We start from the raw sequence: 8087 nt of genomic DNA on the forward strand, positions 1-8087 counted from the left end.
GAAGCATTCGGCCCGGCTTCATCTGAATTATTCGATAAAGCTAAAGAAGGACTCAAGGATATGCCTAAGAAAGATAATGATGGTAAAGAAGCACCAACCCCAAGTAATGAAGCACCAACCCCAAGTGAACATCCGGGATCAACCGGGTTCTTTGAGGAGGCTAAAGAAAAGTTCGGGTCATTGGTGTCCTTCATTACTCATGATAAAGAACAAATATCATCACTAGTAAAGGAAGCTCAGGATGAATTTTCACCGAGCCCTGGCCCTGGCCCTAGTTCAGGACCAGTTTCACCATCAACATTAGACGACGCAAAGCATGCAATGGGTTCAATGTCATCTAAAGCTTTAGATGCAGCTAAAGAAGGATTTAACTCTATTTCATCTTTATTTTCTCAAAGTAAAGTTGAAATATCTTCTGAACCAAACAAACAAGATTCACATTCCCCTTCAATATACTTTGATCATGATGCTGTTTTGGCTATTGAGTCACTCATTAAACAAGCCCAATCGAATTCAATGGTAGCTACCGAAGAGGCTGAGAAGATATTAGCTGATACCGAATCAAATTCTGGATCATGTTTGCACAAATGTATGGAAAAGTATGCATCATGTGTTCTTAACTTGGACAACGCTATGATAGCTCTTGAAGGACGCAAAGCTGATTTACTTTACGACGATGTTAGTTCTGCGGAAGAGGACATATCGAACTGTCAAAAATGCGTTCAAGAAAATAGAGGAAAACAATCTCCAATGAAGGATTTGGAGGACGCCATTGCTAAAGCTACTCGTGAATGCTTGAATGTTTTAGATCATTCTCGCTGAATTTAAAATTGTTCCTCAACTTATTTGGTATTTCCTATATATGAAGGTTATCATGAATTTGACTTTAACTGTTACTAAGCATGTTCATAATCATAGATCCCAACAAATTCTTTTGAGTATGTCATGAGAAATATTGGCATATGACTATAAGTGTATAAAACGTAATTCGAATCATCATACAACTAACCTTTGTTAAAATAAAAATCATGTTATCATTGCAGACATGTGATTTAGAAATGTTAGTTAAACGGGTAAATGACGAGCTGAGGTTAACTTGAATGTTAGTAGATAAACCGGAAACATGTATTTGTTTTTTTATTCTTAAAGGACATGTATTTGTTTTTTATTCTTAAAGGACCTAGAACCACGTGTTTAAGTTTAGTGAACATTACAAGAAAATTGGTCATTAGTGAATATTTATTAATGATTACTTATTATTTGATCACGGATAATATTATGTTATTTAGTCATCATTCAAAAAGTTCATTACTAAATTTTGAACAATATCTATTATTGGTGAACAAAAAATAACCTTTACTTAAATATACAATCTCTTTCTCTTCTATACATTATAATAAAGTCATAATATGGATATGTTTAAAATTTTTCACTAATCTCGATCTAATTTACAATCACCTATCCATTCTTTAAACCATTGGATTTAATTATAACAATAAGTACGCTCTCAAAATTTTCCTTCCAATATTATATTATCCCTGGATAAAAAAAAAAAAAAAAAAAAAAACACGGGCGCTAAGTAGAATTGAATTCACTTTGCAAACCCTAAAACACTGCCTACGAAATTGCGATAGAAAACATCGCTGAAATCGCCTCAAATCACAGATTCAATCGACGAAGTGGAAGATGACATTCGCCTGCCAAAAATGATTCATTCGCCAAACCCTAAACCTGCATAATTGAATTCCAAAAAACAAAATCCGCTTTCGGTTGTTAATAGTTTTGTTCCTATCAGATTGCTCTGAATTGATTCCAATTATCAGATTGTTGTGATTAACACGTAAGTATTTGATCGTTTTTAGTACAATTTTGCTTCTTCCCTAACTGATGTGTTATTCTTTCAATCAATCGTAATCGTGATGTTGGCCCTAATGTGTTATTCATTTAATCAATCGTTTATGATGATAGAAATTGTTAATAATTTTATAGGGCATTAGTTACGGAAGAAGCAGATGTTGGTCCTAAATTCGGGATGAAGATAGAAGAGATTAAACACGTTGAAGATAAATTATCTAAGTAAGTAATCTCAGTTTCAATTCGGTCCCAATGTTTAATCATCAAATCGTCATCCAATTTTATGGTATTCACAGTACATATTATTGTTTTAATTTTATTAGTTTATTTATAATGATGAAAAAACCGTTAATAATTGTTTAGGCCATCAGTTAGGGAAGAAGTGGATGTTGGCCTTAAATTCGGGATGAAGATAGTTAACAATGATGAAATCGTTACTAATTCGTTTATAATGATTAATATCTTGCCCTGTTCTCATTTCTCTTAAAAATACAACTACTTGCATACGTATGGTGACTTCAAAACTGATTGGTGCAACATGTCTAATGTGACGTTTTGACTGATGCTACTTGAAAAGAAGGTGCAGCTCTCATATGATATGTAGTCAAGTTTAAACAGAAGCATGAAATAACACGTGAAATAATATTGGGGTGCAACTGTCTCTATTTCATAACACGCTTGAACAGCAGGTGGAGCATGTAGTCATATTGAAATGCAGGTGCAACTCTCTCTATTTCAATTTGAGTGAATGTTTAATTTGGCTTTCAACCTCAATCCTCTTGGTTTTTTGTGGTAATTAAGTCTGCCGTAATATGGGAAGGGTCTAATTGGGTTGGTTTGACTACAATTAGTAAAGGGGACTAGCACATGGCATATAATAACTGCACTGGACTGGAAAGGGTTACAATACATAAGAAAAATTAGCGTTTGAATTGGAACGATATTAAGAGATTGAATTTTAATATACAAATCTTTACTATGTCATACATTTACTTAGATCTATAGAATATATATTGTTTGTATACAATGCAAATCAAAATATATATCCCTTACCAAATAAACAATCCGACGAGCTTTGTCTTGTCGTTCATGGTTTAGGCTGGAAACTAGATTTTTAGAATGAACATTCACATTTAGATGTATCATTACACATGTCTGTTTAATCAAATGTTTTTGCTTTATAAATGGGTGGTGGATTAGTGAAGGTAGCTGATCTTAATGTAATCAATCGTCATAGTTTTTTATTATGTGTTTTTTGTGCTTGAACTATTGCTGACAGATTGTATACGTTTTAAACAGGCCTTTGTGGACTTCCATAGAATTTCACAAGTCCCCCCTTCAACCATATTTGTTGAGATGTCCCTTTTGAAATATAGTACAACTTGAGTTAACTATAGAAACCTTGAGTGGCTACATATTTTTGTTATTTACATGTAGAAGTAGTTTATTTCTATTGTGCTAATTCTCGATCATGTCAAGAAAAGCTTAGAAGATGATGATGAAGGTAACGTTTAGTCTCTTTACCGACCCATTAATGGCTGTTTGAAGGTCTTACTATAATAATATAAATTTAAATTTTGAACGCTCTTTATACAAAACTTTTTAAAGAAAAGTCTGATACAACCTACTATATAAATGCAAGTAACGATATAACTGAGATGCTTAAGGAGCTGGTGGAGACAAGGCTCGAAATGTCGGAACTTCTTAATGACAAGTACTTTGAGAATAATTTAGTATGATTTATCATTGGTAAGCTTCTTAATTTAGTATGGTTAATGATTCTCATGACTATCATTCATGCCATAATGACAAGTACTTTGTGAATAATGCTTAAATGTCAAAAGAGTAGTTTACACTGAATGAATTTTTTTTCCTTCATATTTTGGAAGTATGTGGATTGCTAAAGACCAACTTTTTTTTACTTTTAAAGTGATGTTAAGGGTCGTTTGTGCCTTGAAGATAAGCATACAATTATATGCTATAGCAGTGATGAACGAGTCTACACTCTCAATAATCATACAAGATTAGACATATGGAAGATGAGATTTTCCGCAGAGATGAGATCAATGGTTAGTAATTCTTCATTCTCTTTTTATCTGTCTTTTAATATATGATTTTTAATCGTTTATTTTTTTTTATTGGAAATAGGTTTAAACTATGTTTTGTTGTTGTAAGTCGTATCGCATATAGAGTCATCTGCTTTTGGGGTAGACTATTCACTAAATTGCTGTGACATTTCTGTGCAAACCCATGGTGCAGTCACAGTTGCTGGTTTTAATGGTGGGTGATATTGATCCTCTTTAAGACGAGTTTATTCAGTTAGTTGCTAAATCTTTATTTGTTTTGATTTTATCTCCTTAAAATAAATGATTGAAATTAGTTTTTTTATAACTACGATTATTATGACAGGTTTTTGTGCTGTGTACCGTTGAAATGGGTCTATGTTGAAACTGGTCAATTGTTCTTTATTTTTGTTAAATTTCTCATTATGCATTTTATGAGTTATTTGGTTTTAGCTATTGGTAGTAACAGGTGTTACTGGCGCTCTTAATGATACTCGACAGCAAGTTATAAGAATAAGAGATGGCAATACATTAGGTTGCCTCATATATTTTGAACATGTGGTGGGTATGTTGGAGGGAAAGACAAATGGGTAAAGGCTGCAGCAGTTCATCTATTCGCCCGGGTATTGGGGTCGATTGTGTCTCCACTCTTGGTGACATTATCGTACATTTTTTCAAGGGTTGTACCTTTCATCTCATATGTTTGAGGAGGCAATAAAGGTATCCACTATAAATTCAAATCACCCTCTTAATTTTATGTTTTATCCTGATTCAGTAATAGTTCTGTTATTTTTTCTCTTACAACGTTCAACCACTTCCTCGAATTCCAACTCATTTGTCACATCCACATAAAGGTAAAAGCTAAATTTAAACAAACAAAAAAAAAAAAAAATTAAATTACTAATTTTGTATGGATCGCAATTTAGAAAGGTGTGATATGTACTTGCTTAATTTGAAGTTTTTCAGAGAAGCTCATGGGTTGAACAGCTCATCCGGGTTTGCTTATGGCTTGATTGAATTCAGGTCATTCAAAATAACTTGATGATTGATTGATTTATAAAATAATTTAACTCATAAATGGCATCCCTTATGATTGTAAAATATTAATAAGACCTATTACTCAAGATAATTGCACTATCGTGTTATACTAATCTGTCATGTACAGTTATCAGGAAGACCGTTTGAGGGAGTTCCATTAACACGGAAGTAAAAACCCTCGCCATTCTAAAAACTTTACAATTCCCGGAATTGAAGTATCTACAGGTTAGCACTCTCCTTCTCTTTAAACTTATTAACATAATGTTTATATGGAATAATATTCAAGCCATCACAATCTGATTATGCATGTCCTGTGGATTAGATCACTCATTTTTCATCATTCATCTTCTTCTGATTCTTAGAGTTGAAGTAAATGAATGTAAATGTCATCGACAGTCAGTGATTCAACTAATTTCATCCTTCTTTATAATGTGTTTTTATAAGCATTTTTTAGTATTTTCAGATAGTTAATAATATTTTATGCTTATCAACTTATTTTAAGTTGTTTCACGTCAACATGGTTTCACGTATAATCTCATGAACCTAAACTTTCATTATGAACTTTAATTTGTTGACAGTACTTTCTGAATGGCTTCTTATGCCTCCAACAACATTGAGCACAAACCAAAGATGCAAAAATATGCTACACCAAATAAACATAGATTTGGAATGATATGCATTCATATACATATGTGATTATACATCTTTGTATTGAAAGTTTATTCATTCCTCAAGTTTCGATACATCTTGATATGTGATACAACTATCATCATCAACTGTTTTTGAAAGTTTATTCATTCTTCAAAAATCTATACTCACCTAAACCTTATGTGTTTAGCTCTTTGTTTCTGCAACTGTTTTTGGTATGCAGTTGCACTTCCTACGTATTTGTGTTTGGATTCAGTTGGGTTAAGTACTTTGTTGTTCATCTACAAGTGTGAAGCATTTTTCAGAAATAGTACAAGCTTTGCTTTCTACATTATGGAGGAATATAAACAAATAAAGTTGATTATGATGATTCCGAGTGGAGATCAAATGAGAGTAAATTGGGTCAGTTGTTGGATCGATTCGTGTCAAGACATATGGGAAACCTATAAAGTCATTGCCTGAAACATGTTCTTCTTTCATGTATATGCTCCCCAAATTGAAGAAACAATTGATGTCACATCGGATTTGTGTGTTTATAAGGTACATAAGGGGGTATCTTATAAGGTACATCCGCAAATGGGCAATTTTGCTGATAGGGGGTAATGAATCAAGATGGTTTAACTTTTGTCAATGCTATTTTATCAAGATGGTTTACATTACTTCAATCGTCTCATTTTCTATACTGCAAGCTCCTCATTTTCTATAGCTTTTATATGTTGTATAGAGTGGGAGATTCTTTTAGAGATTATTTATCATTGTTACTTGGATACATAGTTTGTAAGCAGTGCTTCAGTGGTACCCGGCCCAAATGATCCCTAGGCCACACGTATGTAAAGATTGTAACAATACGATGCATGTTCGATTCTCGTTCCTGACATGTTGTATGGGCATTTGGTGATGGTGTTTCGCCAGGCTCCAGTGGGCTACGGGGGACCGCTGGATGGGTTGACATAGTCAACACAGGGCTAACATGTCCCTGCCGATACACATGTTTTTGTAACAATATAGTTTGTAAGCTTTGCCAATTATAATATAATTTAAGTTATGCAAACATGTCTATACATTATAGTGGGAGATTCTTCTAGAGATTAGTTAGTAATGACAATAGATTGAATATGAATCGAGTGATGCTGTATCAATATCTATATCCATTTAATTTTTATTCATTCATATCTTTTTACACTTTTTATATATTACATCCTTTATAGATAAGTAATTATTATTAAATTTTTGTTTAATATGTTCTTTAGCTATATTTTATTTTTGTACATATCTTTTTATTTGTTATATTGTTTGTAAATTGAGATATCTTCTTTTGGTATTTTTATTAACTTAGACCCGCAATTTTATGGGTCTTAAGCTAGTTAGAGACAAAAAAAAAAAAAAAAAAAGGAGGTCACTCGTATTAAAAATAGATACCAAAAACTAATTTTGCCAGTTACATAATTTGTGACAAAAAATAGTCACTCACCATCTAACATATATTCTTTGATTAAATATTCCGTACTTCTTTACTCATGCAAAAAAAAAAACTTAATTGTAGTTGTATATGCTCTTGCCCTTTTAATTTTTTCAATAAATGTTATGTGCAAGTTCAGGAATATAAAATTTATTAGGTCCATTTATGTGTTATAGCAAGTTGCCCGTGTCTCTTTGTCAAGGTCTATTTCGATATCGAAAATGGTCCTCGAAATTGATTAAAGTGGAGTATCGTTCGGTGTTTATTTCGGTGTCCATTTCGAGGTCGAATATGACTTGGACCAATAACAAAATAGATAAATTAAAAATATATAAAAAAGTAAAATCATGTCATACCCCCAAATAGGGCCGGGGAAATATGACTTCACAATATCACAACACAAGTATGTATAAACGAGAACGACTCTATATGAGACGTTTTAATTAAAAACCAATGTATTTTATAAGCAGCGGAAAGTATTAAGTCATTACAAATGACTCCTTAAAATTTAAATGTAATCTAAAATGTTCTAATGCAATAACATGAATGATGATATGCGGACTCCAAAAGCAGCAAAGTCCAAATAGCAAATAATCTTTAGCAATCTTCACCTGAGACAAAACATGCTTAAAGTGTCAACCAAAAATGGTTGAGTGAACAACATAGGTTTATCAATAATAACCAAGTTTTTAGACCACAAGATTTAATTATAAAGTTTAAACAGTTCGGTAGTAGTGCTGGTGTATATGATATCGATACTAACCATAAGTTACCCTAAACACATCACGTTCGTGTCGTGTATCATTATTATGTATCCATTGACCAACGGTCATCCGGATAGAGACGTCACTCTCCATAGCGCTATTCACAATAACTAAGCTTGCCTTTATACGTAGCAATTAACGATATCATGGTAGGGACTTAGCATGAATCAAAGCATGTTAGCAACAGTTTGAACTAATCAAAATAAAGTTTTAGTACTCGTGTCTAAGCGTAAAACAGTTTAAAAGCAAGCATGTGTCTCA

The 8087-nt window shown here is 32.7% G+C and overlaps 1 long non-coding RNA gene across 9 annotated transcripts; it reads left to right on the forward strand.

The window, feature by feature from the left end:
* Window positions 1-1625: 1625 nt before the first annotated feature.
* LOC139843630 (uncharacterized) lies at window positions 1626-6725 on the forward strand. 9 transcript variants are annotated; one of them, XR_011757656.1, is made up of 4 exons: window positions 1626-1840; window positions 1990-2076; window positions 2218-5180; window positions 5534-6725. It is a non-coding gene; the product is annotated as an uncharacterized lncRNA (long non-coding RNA). The 9 variants fall into 9 exon arrangements; XR_011757657.1 differs by having other exon boundaries at window positions 5827-6725; XR_011757659.1 differs by having other exon boundaries at window positions 2218-4940; window positions 5083-6725.
* The last annotated feature ends 1362 nt before the right edge of the window (window positions 6726-8087 follow it).

Source organism: Rutidosis leptorrhynchoides, chromosome 4, assembly GCF_046630445.1.
Source record: "Rutidosis leptorrhynchoides isolate AG116_Rl617_1_P2 chromosome 4, CSIRO_AGI_Rlap_v1, whole genome shotgun sequence".
Lineage (NCBI taxonomy): Eukaryota > Viridiplantae > Streptophyta > Magnoliopsida > Asterales > Asteraceae > Rutidosis > Rutidosis leptorrhynchoides.